We start from the raw sequence: 27,165 nt of genomic DNA, 5'->3' as shown, positions 1-27,165 counted from the left end.
AATATATATAGGTTTGCAACTGAACATCAAAGATCTGGTATCAAGTTAAGGAATTATCATTCTGTGTTTGGGAAGATGCAAGCCTCTGGGCTCACTGAATTCACTCCTTTCATATGCACCTCAGCTATCTGTGGCCAATCCTGTTTCCTTGTTCACCTTCAGGAGTGGCAGATGGTTGCTTCTTAAGCTCCCCCAGCCTCACAGCAGTCACCGTGGGGGGTGGCAGTATCAGACAGATCACAGTTTGGGGAGCCTTCATTCACATTTGGAGGCCAGAAATCACCTATGGCGTGACTTTTCTTGTTTATTGATATAGCAGTAGATATTTTCATTTCACAGTATCTGAAAACTTCATGTCCAAAGGTGAAATCCTGAACTTTTCTCTCAAACCTCAGGGTCACCCTTAACTCCCTTCTGTCACACCCCACAATCTAACCCAACAGCAAATCCTGCTGATTCTGCTTTTAACACATATCCAGAATCTACCCACTGGTCCCCACCCTGTGCTGCCATCCTGGTAATCTCTCATCCAGATCACTGTGAAAGCCTTTTTATTGGTTGCCCATTAATCCCTTGACCCTCAAGGCAGTTCACACTACAGCAGAAGGTGATGGTGCCTGTGTCACTTTTTGTCTAAAAATCATTTCATGCCTTCCATCTCACTATGAGCAAAATCCAAAATGATCACAACAGCCTAGGAGGCCTCCATTGATCCTCCAAACTCACCTCCTACTACTCTCTTCTTTACTTTCTTCACCCTAAGCCACCTGGCCTTTTTCCTCTTCTCTGAACATGCCAGGGCTTCTCCTGCCTCAGGGCCTTTGCACTTGCTGTTCTGATGCTTGAATCAGTTGAGTCCCCCATATTTACATGGTTCTCATCCCTCTTCAAGGACTTCCCTGGTGGCTCAGATGGTAAAGCCTCTGCCTACAATGTGGGAAACCTGGGTCCGATCTCTGGGTCAGGAAGATCCTCTGGAGAAAGAAATGGCAACCCACTCCAGTATTCTTGCCTGGAAAATCCCATGGAAGGAGGAGCATGTTAGGCTACAGTCCATGGGGTTGCAAAGAGTCGGACACAACTGAGCGACTTCACTCACTTACTCATCCTTCTTCGAGGTCTTTACTCAAGTATCTTTTTTAAACAATTTTTTTTCTGATCTCTCTTTTTAAAACTACAACATTCCCTCTTCCTCCAATATTCTTCATGCTTTTTTTAAAACAAAAATATTTAAAAAATCTTTTGGCCATGCCGCACAGCATGTAGGAACTTAATTCCCCAACCAGGGATTGAACCCTGGCCCCTCACATTGTCAGCACAGAGTCTTAACCACTGGACCACCAGGGAAGTCCATCTCCATGCCTTTATTCTACATTTTTTTTTTTTTTTACTATAGCTATCACTACCATTGGTGAGACTATGTGTTTTGTTTACTTGTTTTTCTAGTTTTCTGCTTCCTGCTCTAGAAGGAAGGTTATGCAAGAACAAGATTTTTTTGTTCGTATTGTTCATCATGTACCCTCACTATCTGAGTAACATTTGCTTAGTAAATATTTGCTAAATAAAGTAATTAATGTTTCATAATTTTTATATCAATGTCTTGTTCTTAAAAATATCTAAAATTAAAGCCTTTGAACAAAGGCAAAAGACAACTGAAACAATTTATAACTCTACTAGTCTTTCTTCCAAGTGGTGCTATTGGTAAAGAATCTGCCTGCTAGTGCAAGAGACACAAGGGACCTTGGTTTGATCCCTGGGTCGGGAAGATTCCCTGGAGGAGGGCATGGCACCCCACTCGAGTATTCACGGCTGGAGAATCTCATGGACAGAGAAGTCTGGTGGGCTACAGTCCATAGGGTGTCGAATATCAGTAGCAGTGACCACTACACATCTACAAGACAATACATTGAGCCAAAAAATACTGGTATCAAAGACTTGGACTAAGAATGCTTGGATCCAGGACATTACAAATTGTAGTGCAGTGTTATCCTGGACTAAAAGTAAGGAAAGTTGGCAAAAGAAATTTCTATAATTCCAGAAAAAGATTTTTTTGAATAAAATAGTGAAAAGTTTAAGTACAATTTTTCAACCAAAATTTCACTCTACATGTTTAAACCCATTTTTTTTTTCTTTTACAGTGTGTTTAGTGAATTTAGGCTACCAAGGAGACAGTGCTGGCCAGAGGGAGTAAAGTTTCCCATCAGAACTTGGCGACCCTGTATCCCTGGGGTGACCCCACAACTAACATCCCCTGCTCTCTAACCCGGCACTCGATGGTACTGGGCTTTGATTTATATGAGGAAAACTGAGAGGAAAGACAGCATGTGAGCACAGGGGAGCTTAGGAGACAAGTGTTGAATTGGAGTCTCCATGGTGATAAGATGAGAGAACAGAAAGACATTTTGCTTTGACTGTTAATTCTTAGTGACTCTAGCTTAAGAGTCCCTCTGTAATTCTCCAGAACTGACTTAGGAACTTCTTATTTTTCAAATGCTACTCCATGAGTCATTGGGCAGAGAGAGGAGACCTAACAATATGGGCTTTTGAAGAGCAAGTAAAGTTAGAAGGTTTTGCTGAAGGAAAAGGTAACCAGCAGATAAAAAGTTTTGATTTTGTCCTATCGCCCTGCCAGTGGCTCAGACAGTGAAGAATCTGCTGGCAATTCAGGAGAACCAAGTTCAGTCCCTGGGTTGGGAAGATCCCCTGGAGAAGGGAATGGCAACCCACTCCAGTATTCTTGCCTGGAGAATTCCATGGGCAGAGGAGCCTAGTGGGCTAGAGTCCATGGGGTGGCAAAGGGTCGGGTAAGACTGATCAACTAACACTTCCACTTTCACTTTGGCCTGTCTCCGATGGAAATCATGGTTGGCTTGAGGAGCTGGTCACTAAATTGTGATTTTTTTTTTCAGTGGTCAATATTCAATAGATTACTAAGTGCCACAAGAGGTAACATGGATTCATTATAATCCCCACTGTACAAATCACCTTTGCTTAGACATATAAAAGTCATCTCAAACTTAAATTCAAAACCAAACTCCCGATCTTTTCACCAAAACCAATCTTTCCACCTCAGTTGATCGCAACTTCTTCTTTCTAGTTGCTCAGGCCAAAAGTCTTGGAGTCATTTATCTCTGTCCATTTGGATGGCTGTAACAAAACGCCACAAACTGGATACATTACAAACAACTGGAATTTATGGCTCATAGCTCTGGGAGCTGCAAGTCCAAGGTCACAGTGCCAGCATGGTTGGGTAGTGTGCTCTCCCTGGCTCATAGTTGGAGCCTTCTCACTGCATCTTCACCTGGTAGAAGAGGCTAGGGGTCTCCCTGGACCCTCTGTTACAGGGCACTAATCCCATTCACGAGGGTTCCACGTTAATGACCAAAGCACATCCCCAAGCACTCCTAATACAATTTGCTGTTGTTGTTGACATTAGGATTTCACCATATAAATTTAGGGGGATACATACCATAATCCTTGATTCTTCCCCACCACCTCCCTAGCCAGTTTGTCAGGAATTCATTAGCTCTACCTTCAGAACACATTTGGAAATTGATCTTTTTCATCACTGTACTGTTCCCACTCTGGTCCTCATCATCTGTCCTCCCATCTGGTCTCTCTGCTTCTACCTCTTTGCCCATTTCATGGGTTCAGTTGTGACTCCCTAAAATACACATTCAAGTTCTGATTCCCCGTACCTGTGAATGTGACCTTATTTGGAATTAACGCCTTTGCAAAAGTAACTGCATATATGCTCAGTCACTTCAGTCATGTCCAACTCTTCAGGACCCTATGGACTATAGCCCACCAGGCTCCTCTCTCTATGGGATTCTCCAGGCAAGAATATTGGAGTAGGTTGCCATTTCCTCCTCCAGAGGATCTTCCCAATCCAGGGATTGAACCTGTTTCTCCTGCATCTCCTGCATTGGCAGGCAGGTTCTTTACCAACAGTGGCACCAAAAAAAGTAATTAACATATGAATTAAGATGAGGTCATGCTGGATTAGTTAAAGTGTTAGTCACTCAGTCATGTCGGATTCTTTGCAAGTCCATGGACTATAACCTGACAGATTTCTCTGTCCATGGAATTCTCCAGACAATGATACTGGAGTGGGTAGCTATTCCCTTCTTCAGGGACTCTTCCTCACCCAGAGATGGAACCTAGATCTCCTGCATTGCAGGCAGGTTTTTTACCATCTGAACCACCAAGGAAGATAGGCCCCAAATCTAACTACTGATGTCCTTTTAAGGAAAGAAGAAAACTCATAGGGACAAAGAAGCACACGGAAGATAAGGCCATGTGACAATAAGACAGAGACTGAAATGATGCAGATAAAAGCAAGGAACACCAAGGACTGGCAGCAGCCACCAGCCATTCCACCAGGAATGGCAAGAAAGGATTCTGCCCTGGATACTTTGGAGGATGGTTTCTGTTGGTTTAAGCTACCCAGTTTGTGGAACTTTGTTACAGAAAACCTAGAAAACTGACACACTCTGCAGTCCAGTCTCAACATGGCAACCAAAGGAGTTCCTTTAAAATATAAGCAGGATCATCTCACTCACGGGCTTCCCTGATGGCTCCAGGGGTAAAGAATCTGCCTGCAATGCAGGAGACACAGGAGATATGGGTTTGATCCCTGGGTGGGGAAGATATCCTGGGGGAGGAAATGGCAACCCACTTCAGTATTCTTACCTGGAAAATCCCATGGACAGAGGAGCCTGGAGGGCTATAGCCCAAAGGATTTTCAAGAGTTGGACATACCTGAGCAACTAAGCACATCCCACTCATTCACTCAAAAGTCTGCAGTGGTTTCCCTCTTCTCCCAGAGAAGAAGCTACAAGTCTTACAAAAGCCTGGATGTTCTAGAGGACTGACTCCCCCAGTGATGGCTGTGATCTCATCATTTGCATCCTCCAGCCACACTGGCCTCCTTGTGTTCCTCCAACAATCCAAGCACATTCCTGATGCAGGGCAATTGCACTGGCAGTCTCCTTGCCTAGAACATTCCTTTCCCAGATTTATATATGACTAGTGTCTCACTAGTTCAGTTAAATGCCAACTGCTCAAAAAGACCTAATATGGTTACCTAATATTACAAATCTCCCCTGCCAGTTCCAAAGCTCCTGAATCTCCTTTAACCTGCTGTCCTTTTTCTATTTCTTAATAGCATTTATAACCTTCTAGTGTACTGTACAATTTACTAAATCATATGTCTATTTGCTATTGCCCATCTCCTGCTAGAAAGTAAAGTTCATGAAGACAGGGGCCTTTATTTATTTTAGCTGATATACTCCCCCTCCAAAGTGCCTGGTACATTATAGCTGCTAAGTCAATATTTTTTGGATAAATGAATAGGAAAAGGCAACATGACACAGCAGATATGAAGGTTTCCCAACCTCCAACCTCTGCTATCTCTAACTCCATTTTTATTTAGATGATCAAGTATTCAGTGGTCAGATAACAACTTGAGGGTTCCAGCTAAAAAGTAATATTGTTTAAAAAAGTAAACAAAAAATTAAAAAAATACAAAGTAATATCCTCACTTTCTCAGGATAGGTATGCTATCCTTAGATAGTATGCTATCTTTTTAGATAGGTATGCATAAAGTGGGCTTTCCAGACAGCACAGTGATAAAGAATCCACCTGCCAATGCAGGAGATGCAAGAGACATCGATTCAGTCCCTGGGATGGGAAGATCCCTTAGAGGAGGGCATGGCAATCCACTCTGGTATTTTTGCCTGGAAAATCCCATGGACTGAGAAGCCTGGCTGGCTACAGTCCATGGCGTTGCAACAAGTCCCAGACAACTGAGCATACACACACACACACACACACACACACACACACACACACACGCACAGAGTATTACCCTTGGTGTTTTTTTCAACCAAAACTACCACAAAAATGAAGTTAGAGTAAATTTCAAAAAAAAGTAAACTCGATTATTGCTGATTCCAAAATATTCCTGTTGAGGGACAAACTGTTTAAAGCAACATTAAATGCTTCAAAGGCTCAAGTAATCTTCCCAAAATATAAGCATCATACTCCTTTCCATCTCAGTAGAATGGGCTCACAGAGCCTCTATAATTTCTATAGTTAGAAATTACTAAATAGCTGAGGTGTGCAGATTAAACTTTCTAGGCTTTGGCGTCTATGAAATCCTCATAGGCTAAAACACTTAATCCTTTGAGCCTAAATCCAAATTGCAAACTACCCAGGAAAAAAAATGAGATCATATATCTGCTACTCAGATCATGTTCTTATCTGCCAAGAATGCCTCTGAGATGATGTGTGTGTGCATGCTCACACACATACATACAGACACACACACAAGCACACGCTCATTCTAGCAGCAAAATTGCTTTGAAAACATTAATACACATTAATAAAAATGTAAAGACAACAGCTGTTTGAATTTCAGATAAACTGTAGGCCATTTTTTTTTTACCATTTAAATCATGGAGAATGTTCATAACTGAATGAAAACATGATCCAAATAAAAAAATGCAAGTCATCTAAAAAGGGAAGTTAAAATTGAGTTTTAAAGAATATATCATAAATTATTAGTTATCTTGCCTGGTTGCCGAAGGAGGTGCTCTGGTTAACAGAGAGTTATTATGTGTTCCATATGTGAATTAGCAATTTAGACTGTCATAAAATACACTTAGTACTCTAAAAAGAACGTACCCTTTCTTTGATGAGTCAGTTAAAGGCTTTTCAAATTATTTCTGGGTCTTATAGTCACCGTGGTTAGCAAGAAATAGTTTACTACAATTGTATGCAAGTGCCAGCAAATAGACTTCTGACAAATACCAGTAAGTTTGTTATAGATGAAATTCAGGGTTACTTAGAGAGATATTTACCTTGTAATACGTGCATGTGTGTCTGACGTCAGTGGTGTCTGACTCTATGTGACCCTATGGACTATAGCCTGCTAGGCTCCTCTGTCCATGGGATTCTCCAGGCAAGAATCCTGGAGTGGATCGCCATGCCCTCCTCCAGGGGATCTTCCCAACCCAGGGATCGAACCCAGGTCTCCCACATTGCAGGCAGATTCTTTACCATCTGAGCCACAAGGGAAGCCTTACAATATAGCCTTCCAGTTTTTATTAATGGCAAGACTTGAATGCTCAAAGTGCCCGCCCAAATACAATGCAGAGCAGCACTGCTCTAATTCTCGGTGGCACGTGGGCCCTAGGCCTTGGCTTTACACTTGCAGATGCTACTAGAAAAGGCAGCAATTGGAAACACATTCCTTCAAAGCCAAAATGCCTCCTGTCTTCCCATTCCTCATATATACACTACCATGTGTGAAGTAGCTACTGGGAAGTTGCTGAATAACACAAGGATCTCAGCTTGGTACTCTGTGATGACCTAGAAGGAGGGGATGAAGGTAGGGGAGGGAGGGAGGTCCAAGAGGGAGGAGATGTATATATACATATAGTTGATTCACTTCTGTTATATAGCAGAAACTAAAAACGTTGTAAAGCAATTATGAAAAAGTCATAACATTAGTCACTCAGTCAAGTCCTACTCTTTGCGACCCCATGGACTGTAGCCTGCCAAGCTCCTCTGTCCATGGAATTCTCCAGGTAAGAATACTGAAGTGGGTTGCCATGCCTCTCTCCAGGGGATCTTCCCAACCCAGGGATCGAATTCGGTGTATCCTGCATTGCAAGCAGACTCTTTGCTGTCTGAGTCACCAGGAAGCCCAAATGCTTCCCCTCAAGTAATTGTTGGAGACCCATTTCAGAGGCAAAGGGCATGACAGATAAGGGGTGTTAAAAAAAAAGAAATTAAATAGGATAGAAACAAATACACAATGTGAATTAACATACTCTTCAAATGTCAGAATTTGAACAGGCAAACACAACTTTGGGTCCCAGCTATTGGGCATGCTCCTTTCCTTCCCTGGGAGGCCATCCACTGTCACTTCTGTGCTGAAGCTCTCAGAATGACTTCCTTGTTAATGAGCACCTAAGTTAATGATAAGTAGTAAGTGCAGCCAAGCCTATGGTCTAAGATGCCACGAAATGCACACTTATTCCACTGAGAAGATGGCCTCACTTATGCCAGGTCAACCTGATAAAACTCCATATCCAGTTCTCAGGGCCTTTCTAGATTTGACAAATCCATGTTCCTAGGATACAAAGGACATCCATGAGAGCAGGAGCTTTATTTCACTCACTGCTATGTCTATCCCCAGGAACAGTGCCTTGCATGGAGTAAGCACTGGATAAATATTTATTGGATGAGTGAATGGCTAATCTAGTCTACTGGAAATGTCTGTACAGTGCTAAGAAGTTTCAGCCTATTTAGAAATGAAACTCCTCTTGTATACAGTTAGCTTGCATAAAGCGTAAAGTCAGATTCCATGGCAGCTGTTCTAAATACTCCACGCTAGTTGAACACTACCTTGAATTTTTTTTGTTCTAAAGAAATAGTTCTGATGAAGTCATAGACTTCAGGGTTTGCTTTGGGGACTAAAAGAACAAGCAAGTCTTAATACAAATGTACCAACCGCAACAGCAGGATTCTGGAAAGATAATAAATAGAAGAGGACTTTGGTAGGTTACCCACCTGGTGGCCCTCAGATTATATGGAACACTGTGCCTGCTGATCCTGTTTCTTTGCACAAATAGTTTTGCCTTTCCTCTATATCTTTCCCCAAGGAGGTTCCTCTCCATTCTGTTTGTAGTACAAATCTTCATTAGTTCTCATTTATTGTTGTTGTTCAGTTACTCAGTCATGTCCGACTCTTTGCAATCTCATGGACTGCAGCATGCCAGGCTTCCCTGTCCTTCACCATCTCCCAGAGTTTACTCAAAGTATGAGATGACTGGATGGAATCACCAACTCAATGGACATGAGTTCTCTTTTGAGCTGCCATGATATCACAACTGCTCTCCCCACATCTAATCTCCTCTCCCTCCAGTTCATCTCCTACAAGTCCATCTTTTAAAAATGTTATGCCCAGTCTGATTTTCTGAGCCACAGAATTATTAGCAAAATAAAAGTTATTGCTGTTTGTCACTAAGTCTAGGGTAGTTTGCTAACCCAACAATAGATAAATGGAACACCTCCCAGTTAGACTCTGGGCTCCTGGAATTTGGGAAACATTCAGTCATCACTATATTCCTAGTCTATAGTATGATACCTAAGGGCACACACGAAGGAGGCTCTCACCAAATATTTATTGAGTGCAATTGAAAGGTTGAATGTCTGCTGTCTTATTTTTTAATGTTCCATTTTATGGAATTTTGAATATCTACACATTTGGACCAAAAATAGCAGAGGAAATACATCTATGTGTTGCTGCTGCTGCTGCTGCTGCTAAGTCGCTTCAGTCGTGTCTGACTCTGTGCGACCCCACAGACGGCAGCCCACCAGGCTCCCCCGTCCCTGGGATTTTCCAGGCAAGAGTACTGGAGGGGGTTGCCATTGCCTTCTCCGTCTATGTGTTAGGTTTATCGTATTATTGAGGATTTTTATAAAAATGGCTCTTTGCTTTCCTTTTCTTCATGGTATGAAATCCCATGGGAGAAGTTGGACCTGGTATTGCAAAGTGAACTGAAATGGCACAAAATACAGGAAAGTATTCAGTAAAAAGGAAAATCAATCCAATTCAGCTAAGTGCACATCATTTGTTCCCTGTTCCAATCAAAGTGTCCATCCTGTATTCCTCTGTTCCATTTTACGTAAGGGAAAACATTTCTAAACGCCTTGTGTGCCCATGATTTTCCTCTCCTACCAAATCAAAAGTCAATACACAAATGCTACTCAATATAACTCTGTAATTGCTCTGGCTCAAGAAGATGTCTGTAACATTGAAAAGCTCTTTTAAAAAGTGTATCTTAAAGACTCAACTAGTGGTGATGTTTCTCCCTGGGAGCACACTAATTTCTTTGTTATCTGGCTTTGTCCCGGAAAGAGATGCTAAGAGCAAGTGAATTTTCTAGATCACCTACCCCAACTCAGAAAACGTTACTTACAAAGCCTACAAGTTCTCCTACCACAAGATGCTGGTCACCCCTGAAATACCTTGAGCTGAATAAACAAGGCTTGGCCAACACTGGGCTGCAGAAGTTTCCAATCCTAAATTGCATAAAGGCTGAGGGTTGTGCACGCACACCCTGAGGGCTCTCTGGAGCAAACCCATCAGTGACTAAGACTCCTCCATGGAAAGTGGCAGGTAGGAAGCAAAATCCACATTTAATAACTACCCTCTTGAGCTTTAACACTGTTTATTTACAGAGACTTGGATGATGGAGTACTGATCCCACTGCCCAAGGCATCAGGCTCCTTTTAACCCTTGGCAGCCTGACAATGGTCAAAGCTTTTTAGCCACACTGATCCAGATCCTTTCAAAGGTGCTATCTCTGCATCCCTTGAGATGTATAAAAAAAAAATTTCTCCCCCCTGTACAGATTTGATGTTTCTACTTTCAGCTTGCTTCACTCAGTCAAGGTTCTCAATGCTCAGTTTTCAACCTGATTTAATTCGATTAACTTATTCACTCACATACTCATCTGTGCAGCATTTACTAAGCTGTCACTCTGTGCCATGCCCATATTGGACACTGAGCATAGAAAGATGAACAAGACCAGCTCTCTCACTTGGGGAACTCACCAGCTAGTGAGGAATCGCTGGGATCAGCAAACCACAGCCTGGGGGCTACCTCCAACCTGCTGTCTATTTTTGTATGTAACATTGTATAGACACATTCATTTGCTTATAAATTGTCTATGGCAGCTTTCAGACTAAAACAGCTGATCTAAATTGTTGCACCAAAGATGCTGTGGCCTGAAAAGCAAAAAATATTTACTATCAGGCCATTTTCAGAAAAAGTCTGCTGAAAACTGTATGGTAATACAGATCTGGTCCATATTCAACAGTCCACAGGGAGGGGGAGGGGTTCCTGAGTATCCAGGAGTGCCTGTGCAGAGCGGGAAGCATAGAAGATCAGCCAGGAATAACAGCAGAGAGCAACAGGCAAAAGGTGGGTGTGGGGGAGGGACATCTGAGAGTGGTTAGGTCTTGGGAGTGGGGCAGGGGAGGACAAAGGCATGGTGGGAGATGGAGCTAAGAAAGGGCAGGTCTCTGCAGGCCATGAGGAGGCCATGCTGGTTTCTACTCTGTCAGCAATGGAGATTCTTTATAGGATTTTAAGCAAAAAAGGCAACAGAAAAAAGATTGAAAAGAGGTGAACAGAAAAACCCATGAAGACTCCATTGCATTGGTCTAAGCAAGAGATAGTGACTCAGGAAAAGAATAGCAGTGGCAGTTGATGGAGAGGAGGATTCAAAGCTCTCAAGGAAAATGAATTAACCAACGTTAATGTATCACAGATGTATCACATTCAGTGAACACTCTATGTGGAGTTATAACTACAGTGATGGAGACAGGCAACCTTGCTATGTTCTAATCCATCCCTGAAAGGCTCAGGCAAGGACCATCCTGTACCTGGGGGGCTCAAAGAGGAATTTCTTTGGTCAGCCTTTTTAAATAACTAAATATTGTTCAGCAGCAGCTGGAGAAATGAGTGGAACGGGTGACTTAATTGTTAACCACGGGGACACCTTTACTCACTGTTTTAACACTTGCCGCCCCCCACCCCCAGCTTGCTTTTCTCTTGATGAGACCTGTTGAGCAGGGAGATGAGCAGGACACAGTACATTCAGATAGACCTCAGGCAAGTCTTGACACATTCACTTTCTTGATCTGTGCCCTTGGGCAATCTCCTTAGCCTTTTGAATCTCAGGATCTTCACCTTAAAATGAAAATCAAGTATTGCTAGAAGAATTAGATAGGACAACACAAGCAGAGTGCTTAGCTCAGGGCTATAGTTAGTCAAAGTGAACACCAATCCTTTAGATCTCAACCAAATGGCAAAGCCTCAACCCACCCCCACCAAATAGGTGAGATCCCATTTCTATTGGCACCTAACACAACTGAATAACAGAGGAGCTAGGTACACTGTTTCATGTCTGCTTTCCAAATAGAGTTAAGGCTTCAAGATATCAACGTCCATGCCTCCAGTGGCCTCCTCCTGGCCAGTACAGTGCCAGGTACATGGTAAAGGGCCTGATATATTTGTTGAACAAATAAGGGAGTGAGGAAAAGAGGAAGTGAGGATGGGGAAAGGGAAGGAGAAGGAGGGAAGGAAAGATACAGAAATCTTGTTCTCTCACTGCCTCTCAGCATCGCTGCCCCTAAACCTGGTTGTTCAGAAAGGGAAGAGAGTGGGGAGTAAGTGGCTGGCATGGATGACATTAACCTACTATCCACGAAGAATCTTTTTGAGGGTCCAAGGTGTTCATACTCTCTACCCAGCTGGGAGCAGCTTCCTTGGGCTTCATTTAGCAGAAAGCAGTGAATATCTCAAAGAAAGTCAGACTTCCCCAGACCTGGCAAGGAGGAGACTGATTAACCAGAAGTTCTGGCTGCCAAGAGCCAAGGCAAAGCGGGGCAGAATAACACAGCTCAAGGGACGTTATCCAGAAATTCATTAAATTCAAATCCTCTTATAAGCAGTTTAATTTCTTATAAAATTTTGGCTTCTAGAAATCTCAGTGGGAGACCTTGGATTTTAGCAATCTGGGTTCATAGCAAATGTAGATTCTAAGGCAGAAATCTCAAATCTAATAATGCTTAAAGCATGAGAACAATTTTTAACCACTTTAATGGAAATCTTTCTAAGATGTATTATGTGCCCCCAACCATGATAAGCAGACTGAACATATCACACCTTTTCTTGGTGACCAAAGAGCTCAGACTTCTAAACTGTTCTAATCTGTGGGAATTCTGACTCTCTCTTGACACCTCCCTCAAGGTATTGCTGCTGCTAAGTTGCTTCAGTCATGTCCAACTCTGTGCAACCCCATAGATGGCAGCCCATCAAGCTTCCCCATCCCTGGGATTCTCTAGGCAAGAATACTGGAGTGGGTTGCCATTTCCTTCTCCAATGCATGCATGCATGCTAAGTCGCTTCAGTTGTGTCCGACTCTGTGCGACCCTATGGACAGCAGCCCACCAGGCTCCTCTGTCCACAGGACTCTCTAGGCAAGAATACTGGAGCAAAGTACTACAACACACCTCTTAAATTGTTGCTCCTACCTCAAAAAGCACCCAGAAAGTGATACACATTTGAGTTGATACTTTTTTGTTTTCTTCTAACCATGGCTGCCTCTATTTTCCTCTGCTGCTTCTCAAGTGGCCATGGAGCCTCAGCAATTATTTCCATTCCTTGTGCTACCTGCCTGCCACTCCTCCAGTCTCTGGTTAAAACTAGGAGAAAGCTACAGCCTTCCAGAAGAAACAAGACAACTATCATATGTAAAATTTCAGTTTAGTTCTCTCGAGTCAGAGACACTGGTATAAACTCACATTTATGTTTAGAAACAAATGGTTGCCTATGGGAATATCTATAGATGTGTCAAGATACATGGGTTAGTAGGCACTCATACATATCCTTACTTCTCCAGCTGACAAAGCCTGGCAGCAATGACATGCCAACAGCAACCAGCATACCTAGGACCCAGATCATGGTTTCTAATACTATTCTTCAGTAAAAGGAAACAGGGCTCCTTGGAGAAATGGTTGATTCTAGGGCTGGAAATATGCAGTATGAGCCTGAAGTATCTCATCGTGCCAGAAAGTAAGGAAACACTCAAAGTTTTTAACCCATAACACAGAGACATATCAAAGGGACAAGGGAACCAAGTAACAGAGCCACCAGTAGTCAACACTAGTAAAACTTGAGCAACAAAATAAAGTAGTACTAGATGATTGTTGTTGTGGGTGTTCAGGCACTAAGTTGTGTCTGACTCTTTGTGACCCCATGAATTGCAGAATGCTAGCCTTCCCTGTTCTTCACTATCTCCCAGAGTTTGCTCAAACTCATATCCATTGAGTTAGTGATGCCATCCAACCATCTCATCCTCTGCCCCCTTCAACAAATGCACAGTATTAGGTTGCTATAGTTAATAAATATTCATAATTAATAGAATCCACCTGTAATGCAGGAGACCCTGGTTCGATTCCTAGGCTGAGAAGATCCCCTGGAAAAGTAATAGACCACTCCAGTGTTCTTGGGCTTCCCTGGTGGATGGTAAAGAATCTGCCTGCAATGCAGGAGACCTGGGTTCGATCCCTGGGTTGGGAAGATCCTCTAGTGGAGGGCATTGCAACTCACTCTAGTATTCTTGCCTGGAGAGTCCTCATGGATAGAGGAGCCTGGCTGGCTACAGTCCATGGTGTCACAAAGAGTCAGACACAACTGAGAGACTAAGCACAAACACAATAATTCATAATTATTAGTTATGTCTAGTCATCATTAGATGTGAATAAACTAATCATTAGATGATTAGTTATAACTAATAATTATTAATATTAATATTGATTAACTATCACAACCTAATACTATGCATTTGTTGCTGTTTAGTTGCTAAGTTGTGTCCGACTCTTTTGTGACCCCATGAACTGTAGCCTGCCAGGTTTCTCTGTCCATGGGATTTCCCAGGCAAGAATACTGGAATAGGTTGCCATTTCCTCCTCCAGGGGATCTTCCCGACCCAGGGTTCGAATCTCTGTCTCCTGCACTGCAGGTGGATTCTTAACCCCTGAGCCACTGGGGAAGTCCAATACTATGTATAGTATAAAATAAATATCCACAAGTCCTTAGTGATATAAATAAATGATTGAATAGATTTAAAAAATGGGCAAGAAGAGACAAACCAAATATCCCATGTAGAATAATTCCAAATAATGTATATAGATAACACTGCTTTCAAGGAGATGGAGCATAATTTCCCTCTCAAACATGGGCTGCACAAAGTGACTTCCTTCCAAAGTGTATGGCACAGAAAGGCAGAGGGAAAGTAACTGGACAGTGGAGAAATCTGACAACATGACCTCAGCCAGGTGATATCAAGATCAACTGTGATGCTGATAGTATGTACCCTTGATATGATGCAATAAGGATGGCACATCTCCTCTAAGGGTCTCCTACCCAACACTCACAACCACAGAGGAACCATGAGAATCGCATCAGGCAAACCCTAATTGAGGAATAGTGTTCAAAACATCTCACCAGTATTCCTTGAAACTGTTGAGGTCATCAAAAACCAGGGAAGTCCAAGAAGTCACCATAGCCAAAAGGATCCTAAGAAGATGTGATAACTAAATGACTAAATGCAGTGTGGGATGTATCAAATCCTGGAACAGAAAAGCAACATGAGGGGAAAAGCAAGGAAATTTACACAAGCTGTGCACTTTATTTAATTGTATTAATAATGTACCAATGTTGGTTCATTCATTAAAACATATGTACTCATCTTACTCAGATAATATGTGAATAAAAGGGATAACTGGGCATGGGGGTGTAATGGGAACTCTCTGTATTATCTTGGCAACTTTTCTGTAAATCTAAAACTATTCTAAAATGAATCATTTTTTAAGAAAACTTAAGTCACCAGTCTCCAGGCTTGGGAAGGGAGGGTGGAGGGCCCTACTCTCCACAGACTCTGCTGTCCTGGGCATAGGGGCTTTGACTCATCCAGGTACTCATCCTGCCCCCAAGGTGCTGGCTCCTGATAGCAGATCAGAGCAACCCTCATGCACTTAGAACATGATTCAGGGCTTGCAGGCTTTCAAAAGGCTGTGCCAACAATTAATACCCACATGCACTCTTGTCATATGCACTATTCTGCAAGATAACAAGATTCAGGTTGATCAAGAAAGAAACCTCTACCCAAAAAATGATAAAAACTCATGTGACGTTAGGAAGCCAATTGGGGGGAATTTGTTAGGGAAAGACTGTTCCCTGTAGTTCTTATTTACAAGCTTCTCCAACTGGCTCCTAAACCAGTTTCCAGCTAAGAAAACGTGTTAAAAACATCCATAAAACAGCACTAATAAGCCCTCCATAACCAAAATCTAATTGAAGATTATAAAGAGCGAGAACACCAAGTACTCCTTAAAAGGCAAAGGGAAAAAGGTTGATCTTCCGTAGCCAGCGGGACCGTGTGGTGGGAGTGCTCTCTTCTGGGACTCCATGGCAGAGAGAGCACTAGGGTCCTCTAGAGTGGCCACTTTCTCCAGATACCATGTCAAGGGCATGACACAATTTGGCCACAGCAGAGGAGGCTGGGCTCCAGTGAGAAGAACTCTAGACAAGTAAGTGAGATTCAATTCTACCCTTTTGTTCCTTGATTGTTGTTGTTGTTCAGTTGCTCAGTCGTGTCTGACTCTGCAACCCCGTGGACTACAGCACACCAGGCTCCCCTGTCCTTCACGCCCTCCCGGAGCTTGCTCAAACTCATGTCCATGGAGTCGATGATGCCATCCAAACATCTCATCCTCTGTCATCCCCTTCTCTTCCTGCCTTCCATTTTTCCCAACATCAGGGTCTTTTCCAAGGAGTTGGCTCTTCTTCACATCAGGTGGCCAAAGTATTGGAGCTTCAGGTTCAGCATCAGTCTTTCCTTGATTAAACCACTATATTGTTCCAACCAACAATTTTCTCATATATAAATGAAGAACAATGTAAGTCTTATCCTTACCTACCTAAGCGGCAGATTGTGATAATTCACAAAACATAATTATACAAGCATAAGGAGACATCTCTTTCTTCAAGGCTTTCAGAGTGTATCATTTTTTTTTTCTCCATAGAATTCTTTGAGAAGTAAATCAGGGTTTTAGAGTCAGTATGTGAGTCTTTGTTTTAGTCATGTACTTGACAAATCTCACTCAATCCATGCATTTGTGACATTCTCTTTCTCTGGTTATTAACTGCATAAGATCTTTTTTAAACTTTTAATTTAATATTGGAGTAGAGTTGATTAGCAATGTGTTAGTTTCAGGTGTACAGCAGAGTGATTCAGTTATATATATATATGTATTTATTCTTTCTCAAACTCTTTTCCCATTTTAGGTTGTTACATAATATTGAGCAGAATTCCCTGAGCTACACAGGAGGTCCTTGCTGGTTATCTATTTTAACTATAACAATATGCATACATCCATCTTATTTGTAGACCTCAGCCATGCGCTCTTTTTTCCCATCTTCCCTTCTCCTCCTAGTCTGACACCTCTCCCAGTACTACTAGAACATCTGAAATTAGTATTCTTACCACAAAGACATATCAAAAATTCTGGTGAATCACAAATGGCATGCTATATGCTGTTGTTGTTTAGTCGCTAAGTCTTTGACGACTCCAAGGACTGCAGTCTGCCAGTCTCCTCTGTCCATGGGATTTCCCAGGCAAGAATACTGGAGTGAGTTGGCATTTCCTCCTCCAGAGGATCTTCCTGACACAGGGATTGAACCTGCATTTCTTGCATTGGCAGGTGAGTTCTTTATCGCTGAGCCACCAGGGAAGCCCGCCATATTGTACAGCGTATCTTAAATCACACATGGATAATCTGCTTAGATACAGAATCTGAGAATTACTGGTGATATTGATTTACACCACCTATTTACCTCATCCACAACCAGAGATATTTCAGCTTGTTTGTGGGCTGGCACACAGGGCCTCCATGTTGTTCATGCTCTTCTGTGTTCATTTCTCTCCATTTCTACGGTTTCATTCTGAGTCTCACTTGAGCAACACCTTCCCTTGGTCCTTAGCTCACTCTACCCCCAGGACTAGCCTGCACCCTCAGGCATGCTAAGGTCCTTCGAAGTGGCCAGGAATTTCCTCTCATATCCACCCAACTACAGTCCTGCCTTTCTCCTCTGCTGTGGTCACTGCATTTACTTTTCCCTCTGGTACTTTCTACAAAGCATCCATAGAGGGCTTTCCTGTTTCCTGTTTTCTTAGCACAACTGCAGGCAGAGATGAGAGTGCTTATTTGAGGGGTAGAAATCGTCACTAGAAAAGGAGAGGTTAAGGATCATGAAAAATGAAAGATCTTCCAGCAAAGTTATGGAAGAAACAGAAGAGATCTGAAGTCTACAGGTAGTTGAATTGGAAAGGATGGAAGGAGGGAAAGAGAGAGGGGTGAAGATAGAGTGGGGAGGATATTAAGAGGGTTCATGCTCAGAGCATTTTAAAAATTTTTAGTGAAAGGATAAAAGATCCTTGCTGAGACTACACTTGAACAAGAATTATAGAAAATAAGAGTAAATTAAATAGCTATTGAGAATGGGATAAAGAACAACTCAGGGGCAAGGGTCAGGATTTCTCCCATCACATAGCAAGTCCTACTGAGATTGGCTCTAACTGCCAAGAACCTGAATGGCACCTCATAGCGATTTGGGGGGCTTCATATTATCATGCAGACTTTACATGCTTCCACAGTTTAACTGGATCTGTGACCTCCAAAGTTAGGCCCTTTTGCTTTAGACAATCATGTAACTTCTTCTGCCAGAGAGCTTCCATCCTGGATTGTCTTTCAACCATAGGAGAGTTATAAAACCACCTCTATCTGGATTTGAAGTAAAAGGCATAAGGTATTATGGGAAAAAGTTTACATTCTCATAACTTTCCTTCATCATGGGCATTATTTTGGTGTGCTGCCAAACACCAATCAGCTGTGGGTAGTGCCTGCGTTCCAAAACAATTCTGTAAGAATATATTATTCTATGAACAATAAACTATTGTAACATTTCTTAGTTTCACTATCAGACCAAAAAGAATACTACATCACTTGTTCACTTGATTATTTTCTCATGAACTCGGAGCATTTGATTTACGCTCAACTATTCCTATATCTAAAAACATTTTGGTATTTCATAATCAAATTTTAATCTTCTAACCTAGATGACTCAGGAAAAATACTTAATCCATCAAAATAACTCCAAACCATGTGCTTTTCCAATCACCTTCAAAATGGCATATAGTTTCCATCATGTTTGGCTTGTAAAAAGCTTGTCCATTTATGACCTTTGGCTTATTTCCAGTCCCCTTAGCTGTCGATGCTATGCTAATGCCATCTTCCAGAGGACTTCTGGCAGGATTTCACAGGGATGTCTGTGGGTTTGGATTAGCAGGAATAACGAATGAATTTATTAAGTAAAAGGCACCAGTCTTGAACCTTGTACCCAGGTGCCCTTGTAGTACACCAGAATTCTCTCTTTGAATGGGAAATAAGCTTGATGGAAAGAGAAAGGAAACTAAAAACATTAAGTGCCCACCTAGAGCCATATTCTGTATATATTACCTCATTTCAATTCAGGGTATTATTTATTATACATTGAGAAAATCATGGTTCAGAGTTTCATAATTTACCTAAGGACACAGCCAAGGATTAGATTGCAGACAAGTTGGCTTCTTAAGCTCATGGTCTTTCCATCACTCCATCTGTTGATTCCTACTTTTTGTTGTTGTTTAGTCACTAAGTAATGACCGACTCTTCATGATCCCGTGGACTATGCCTGCCAGGCATATGCCTGCTCCTCTGTCCATGGGATTTTCCAGGCAAGAATACTGGAATTGTTTTCCTCCATTTCCTTCTCCAGGGGATCTTCCCAACCCAGGGATCGAACCCATGTCTCCTGCATTGGTAGGTGGATTCTGTACCAATGAACCACTAGGGAAGCCCTGATTACTGCTAATGATTATTAAAACTAGAGTAAATAGCTCTAAAAGTCTATTCTGATCAACTTCTACTGGAGATAAGAATATATATATATGGGCTTCCCTGGTGTCTCAGATGGTAAAGAATCTGCCTGCAATGTGCGAGACCCAGGTTGGATCCCTGGGTCAGGAAGATCCCTTGGAGAAGGAAATGGCAACCCACTCCAGTGTTCTTGTCTCAGAAATCCCATGGACAGAGGAGCCTGGTGGGCTACAATCCATGGGGTTGCAAAGAGTTGGACACAATTGAGTGACTAACACACATACACACACACACATATGAAATTCACATGTATCCCCACTAACATTCAGGATATATATGAATTAGACCCATCAAGACAGTAATAGTTGGAAAATGTGTCTTTCCCTAAACAGCAGGTAAAAAGAACATACACAAATAAGTTCTAATAACTTTCCAGACTTAGACTGAGTCTGGAAATTGAAGTCTGGAAAAAGCAAAAGCATATCTAATAGTGCACGAAGTAACTAAAAATAAAGAAAATTATCTCAAAGTAAATGTCCCTATGAAGACAGCTTTTCCAGGGTAAGTAGGAATTTATTATTCATATTGTTGGGAATAACTGCCCTGGTCTTGCTTCTATCTTTAGCATGTGCACACATTGTTGAATATAAAACATGTACAGCACGTAATCTTCTAACATAACTCATGTCTGAAGAAGCAAAATAAAACCACCCCTTCAGAAATTCCTTTCTGGCATCTTATTTTGTTTTTAAGAAATCTATTTTTCAAAGAAATAGAGGGTTTTACTGTTCAATAGAATAATTTTTTCTTCAGTTTTTCCCTTAAATTATTTTTACTCTCTGCCACAAAAATGAGTCTATCTTTATCAGTAAAAAACTTTTTTAAATGTTTAATTCTGATTAAATCCTTCCAAATATTTTTTACATGGATGCTGCAAGTGTTTCTCCTTTTCCTTATTCTTTTATTTATTTTTTTATATTTATTTTTTGTTGGAATATAATTGCTTTATGATGTTGTGTTAGTTTCTATTGTACAACATCATGAATCAGCTACATAAATGTATTACTTACACACACTTTGGGAAGGAAATGGCAACCCACTCCAGTAATCTTGCCAGGAAAATCCCATGGACAGAAGAGCCTGGCAGGCTACCCTCCACAGGGTCACAAAGAGTTGGACACGACTGAGCACTCACGAATGCACACACACTTTTAAAAAGCCACCAGATCTATAAAAAGTTCTTATTTCTAATTAAAGAAAGATTGTCTATCATCCAATAGGTTTCTTATGAATGCCTACTCTTTGCCCAATGCTGGCGCCTCACAGCCTTCTCTATTAGCGTCTGTTTGTTTTCATTTAAACACTGACCAAACGGACATTAGTAATTACAAAGTCTGAGATCCAATGCTGATACCAGGTGTGCCAATAATTAGCTGGTGACCTTAGACAGCTGGTGGCTCAGACGGTAAAGTGTCTGTCTACAATGCGGAAGACCAGCCTTCAATCCCTGGGTCGGGATGATCTCTTGGAGAAGGAAATGGCAACCCACTCCAGTATTCTTTCCTGGAAAATTCCATGGACGGAGGAGCCTGGTAGGCTACACACAATCCATGGGGTCGCAAAAAGTCGGACACGACTGAGCGACTTCACTTTCACTTTCACTTTAGACAGTTTGCTTTATCTCTCTGGTCCTCAGTTTCTTCTTGTCTGAAATAAAGAGACTATGACACTCTTATGGACTGAATTTTGCCCTCCCTCCCAAATTCATATGTTGAAGCCTGACACCTGGTATCTTATATGTGACTGTATGTGGGGATAGGGCCTTTAGAGAAGTGATTAAATAAAAATGAGGTCATTAAGGTAGGACCTAACCCAAGCTCACTGGTGTCCTTATAAGAAGAAATTAGCCCAGACAGTCAGGGGAAAGACCATCTGAGACAATAAGAAGGTGGACATCTACAAGCCAAGGAGAGAGGCCTCACAAGAATCCAACCTGCTCACACACTGATTGTGGACTCCTAGCCTTCAGAACTGTGAGAAATAAATTTCTGCTGTTCAGATCCTACCCTATAGCACAGGGAACTCTGCTCAATGTTATGTGGTAGCCTGGACAGGAGCGGAGTTTGGGGGAGAACTGTTGATGTTGTTTAGTTGCTACATCATGTCTGACTCTTCTATGACCCCATGGACTGTAGCCCACCAGGCTCCTCTGTCCATGGGATTTCCCAGGCAAGAATACTGGAGTGGGTTGCCATTTCCTTCTCCAGAGGATCTTCCCAATCCAGGGGATCAAACTCATGTCTCTAGAGTCTCCTACATTGGCAGGTGGATTCGTTACCACCGAGCCACCAGGGAAGCCCTTGGGGAAGAATGGATACATGTATATGTATGGTTGAGCCCCTTTGCTGTCTACCTGAAACTATCATGATATTGTTAAGCAGTCAATATAAAATAAAAATTAAAACAAAAGAGTATACCTAGATTTCCTCATCCCTAAATAATAGGGGAAGATGCAGACAATTGAGCTAAGTAAGTCAAGAAAACTAAGCATCTTCCCCAAAATTCTTGTTTGGCTTCAGGGAGTAATCGACAATGAATACCATAAGGCAAAAAAATGGAAAGAAAGTGAGTGCATTAAGACACTGCCAAGCCACTGAATCAACAAAACATAGTATCAACCCAACTTCTAAACTGTTAAGATAAAATAATTTTTAATATTGTCCATTTATTTTCAAACACTTAAATCCATTATGGTACTTCTCATAAGCGTCTTAATTAACATGAGAAGATGGATAGGACAGAAAATTGTGATGGGCAGCAAATCTTAAAATGTGTATTACTGGGGCTTCCCTGGTGGTCCTGGAGAAGGCAATGGCACCCCACTCCAGTACTCTTGCCTGGAAAATCCCATGGACGGAGGAGCCTGGTAGGCTGCCATCTATGGGGTCGCACAGAGTCAGACACGACTGAAGTGACTTAGCAGCAGCAGCTGGTGGTCCAATGGCTAAGACTCTGCACTCCTAATGCTGGGGGCCCAGTTTTGATCCCTGGTCTGTCAACAAAGATCCCGCATGCTGCAGCTAAGACCCAGTGCAGCCAATAAAAAAAAAAAATCTATTTTTTAATGTGTATTGTTAAATCCAAATAAACAATGTTAGATTATAAAAAAAAAAATCTGTTATTCAAGCCACACAGTCAGCAGTACTTTGTTAACGCTAGCCTAGCAAATAGATACCTAAGGTCCCCTTCAGTTCTACCATCCTGCGATCCTCTCTCCTCTCAAGAGAAGTAAAAATATAAAATACTCTAAGGAAAGATCTAAGTCTTTGTTAAATGAACTGCTTCTCGTTAGTTCTCTAATTTGCTGATTAACACTTGCAAACCAAGTTCTACATAAAGAACTTTTTAAATTCTTTTTTAAGGCTCAGTGTTTTCAGCTTAATAGAGAACAACCTTTAAGTGTACATATTTTTAAATGGTTGTTCCTCCATAAGAAACTATATAAAGTAGTCCCTCTAATTTTGCTTCAATACATTTCTGGTGTGAAAGTTACCAGAGAGTCAAGTTCATTTTACACCCCATACAAGTAACTGAAGGAAAAGATAGCGTCCAGAGTGATGTGGTCACAGCAAACACGGAACAAGGTGGTCCTACCAGACCCACTGCACCTCCAGTGAGGGTAATATACCTTGAAAAAAAAACTTGTAAACCATATCCAGTTAAGGATTTTTGTTGTTTGGGGAGGATTGGGTTTTTTTAACACCAGATTTGTTTTCCTTTCCATATTTCATACTGGTTCCACTGATTCAGCCTCAGGTCTCTGCACTGAAGCAAATGATACCTTAGTTGTTTGAGCGTCAATCTGCAGATTTCTGAACATTTGGACTTTCTGGGTTTGACAGGTTGATAAACTTTAAACAAAGGTGCAATAACTTTGCCTGATAAGAAGGCAAGAGAGGGTGGCCTGGGTGAGGGTTAGAGGGGTGACATTTTTCTTTTACGAACTGCTAGACGGGAAGTGAGACTTAAAAGTATTGAAGGGATGATGTAGGAGAGGGGAAGGAGGGATCAGGGTAAGTGGACTGCAAAAACACCACAGCAAAGGTTAAAGGGTGTGCTGGGAAATTGGTTTTAGCAACTGATTCCATTACACAGAAACAGGAACCAATAAACCGAGATCCTCTGATATTAGCTCATCAGCATCTTAACTGGTGTATTATCTTAAGCAAACTCATCAGAAAACATGTTTTTCTTCTCATTCCTCAAACCGACATTAACATCTTTGAATGACCTCAGACAAATGATCTAGGTACATTTATTATTTGGTGATCATTCTTGATAACCATTACTTTATTATCTCTTTGTTTCAGGCCTTCCCAAATGACAGGATTACCCATCCCAGGAGAGCAATAACTGTTAAAAAACAAAAAAATCAGTAGCAATGCTGTAACATGTAATTGTCTTTACACACCATTGTGATTGTATGTCATGACATCAGACTCGGGGATTTTAGGAGAAAGGATATCTGAGAGGCCTGTGGATTTGGGTTAGGTCACTACAGTAATAGAACGAGCTGTACTAGCTGGTCATTTAAAAACTTCCACAGAACTTGATTGCCTTCCAGTGAAATACTTCATTTAATTTCCCCATAATCCATTCCCTCTCCTGCCCATCACACCTTTAATAACCCTACATCATATGCTCATTAATCTTTCTACCTCTACATCACAGAGGTTTACATTTTAATATTAGATCCAGTCATCTTGTTAGTGTGATTTATTGTTTTCCTCTTCGAAAAGTCCACACTCTTTTTCTATGTACTATAAATAACAAAGCATGGCTCCAGATTGAATAACGGAGCTGTAATTCAGGCTTGGGACTTAGCTGCCATTCCTAAAGCCTCAAGCCGCACCCCTGGGGATCATGGTGTCAGTAGAGACTGGTGATTGAATTATGGCCTGGCAGTCAATCAGGGACGGTACACTATTCAGAGTATTTGTACCAAAGAGAAGTTATTAATGCTTTCAAATGGAAGTTAGGACTACAGTTGATCAGATGTTAGTTTAATAAGGATAGCTATTTTTTTTCGTACTTAATGAGGTAAGAGCCTTTTTTCCCCTATGTCTTAGAGAAATAAATCATAAGCAATAAATATGACAAAGATCTTAGGCGATCAAACTTTATTGTTATTCTTATTATTTATAATATTGTACAGGGTTCTCTGTAAAACACCCATCTATTTTTAGACTACTGGAAAAAGTAAAAAGAATAAAACAAAAAGAAGAAAGGGAAGGAAAGGAAAACAGAAGGAAAGGAAGGAGGGAAGGTGGTTATTTGAATGCTATCCTAAGGTTCCAGTCATCTCATCACTGAATTTCATAATTTTAGACACTGCTAAGAACTATGGATGTGAACACTTGGCAAACGACAAAGTAAAATGGAACAACTAAATTATAAACCTTAAGACATCGAGTCAAATAGAGCTGTATATCTTGCTTATTCATGTCTCAGGAAAATAGGCCATACTTGCAGAATATTGTAAAACCCTGGGGCGCTCCCAAAGCTATTTTTGAACACTTCTCTCTTAAACACTCAGAATGTTCCATTTTAATTTCTCAAACATTAAGACTTTTGATGATAAATATTATTAGAAAAGGTTGTTTCAGAAATACGCCACAATCTGCTTCTGTCTGCAGAAAATAGGCTCATACAACCAAATAACTCACCTGAGAAAGTATCCTTACTTTTGGGCAAGGTACTTTTTAAAGAATCTAATAAAAGCTGTAGACTTTGCCCCAGAAGAAAAACATCAACAAGGAACATCTCTCTCTCTCACACACACAGAGACACACAAACAGATGTACTACTTCTCACACACAAAATTTTGCACATTTCAGGGGATTCATGTCCTCAGGATAGGAACCCTTGCCCAATGGATTAACTTGTGTTTTTAAAAGGAAACAAGTTTTTCTCTGGTTTTCACATAGACTACATCTAATTTTTATCAATTAATAAAACATGAAATGCTAATTTGCAGATTAGAACCTGCACAGGGAGGTTGAGCACAGGGGGCTCAACTTTATTAAGCGTTCTAGAAAAAAACTGTGTCTCATTTCAGAAGACCAAAATGCATGATACAGGGTCTGCTGCTTGACACTACTCCTAATCAGTTCTATGAAAGTGTTCTCGATGGGGAAGTGTAACTTAATAATCTAAGAGTCAGGGTCTTTTTATTGCCAATATTCAAGTGAAATAAATCATAAGAATAACTGTTGTTCTTATATTCATAATGAAATAATAGATGTAATTGAAAATATTCTTTGGGTCCCATTTTTATCATCGGAAAATACACATACTTACAAATGTATCTAATAATGTAAGTATTTTAGATGACAGGCCTTTGATAAGAGCCTAATATTGTATAGTGCACATTGTAAGCTTATTAACTGATATTCACGTTCTCAGAGGCAAAAAGAAATGCAGATGAAGCCAAATTATGTTTCCTCAATGAACTCTGCTTTTCTTCCAGCAACTCATGTTCACTACACAACTTTATTTGTTTGCAAATTTTCTAACCATTGGTGAAAAGACCTCATTATATCTTTATTCTTCTGTTTCATTGCCCTTTTCAACATACGTGTGTGCATGTGTATGTGTGCACGTGCACGGAATATAAAGGATCTGAAAGTGATACATGCTGAAGGCAGTTTTTTTTTTTCCATAGCCTTAGCTAAGTAACATGAGAAGTGGTCCAAGAGCCAAGGAGGAAGTCATGGGTGTGACCAGGTGACCAGTTGGAGTCCATTCTCCACATCATTCAAAGTCTTTGAGACGGGCAGTGACAGACACCCTTGATGTCTTTCCTCTGCTATGACTCATAACGCAGTACCCGGAGTTACTTTGTCAAGTTTTCCTTCTTTATACAGGCTCAGAGTCATTTTAAGTTTCATTCAAGATGAGGGAGTTTTTAATGGCAACTAACTCTGCCAAACCAATGATCACACCGTGAATTGAGCATTCTCTATTTAAAATAAACTGGAACACACTTCATTCCTGTGGCAAGAATGTCCCCACCCAGTAAATGTCAAAGATAATCGGTATTCACCCTGAGTGAGCCAAGTCGAAGCCTCAACCTTTCATTGATTTGTGAGGCATTCTGGGGTTCCCAGTCTGCATACGCAAATGACCCAAAGTTGTTCCTCTGCCTTTCAGCAATTAAAACCCACTCTATAAAAAAAAACGCACAGTGAAAAAGTCAAATAAGAATGAAGGCAGTAAGTTAGGACATTTTATCCTTGATTCTATGATCCAAGGAAATGTCTTCCATTTACCACTGTCACAAATGAACAGCTTTGTTCAGAATCCAATTATCAGGATGGTGTCTGAAATCTATCATGCTTGAAGTGTTTGGAGTTATTGTGAGCCCTTGTTCCTTGCATATTTGGGGGAAATACTCTGAGACCTGTGTTTGAAGGGCACTCATCAGAATGTTTTCTTCAAAGTGATTCTTGTCCCGTCGAATTGCCTCTCATCATTCCCTAGTGGCTCAGATGGTAATGCAGCTCACAAGACCTGGGTTTGATTCCTGGATTGGGAAGATCC

Source organism: Giraffa tippelskirchi, chromosome 9 (genome assembly GCF_054371585.1).
Source record: "Giraffa tippelskirchi isolate mGirTip1 chromosome 9, T2T-mGirTip1v1.2.pri, whole genome shotgun sequence".
Taxonomy (NCBI): Eukaryota; Metazoa; Chordata; class Mammalia; order Artiodactyla; family Giraffidae; genus Giraffa; species Giraffa tippelskirchi.
Note: the sequence above shows the minus strand (reverse complement) of the source record.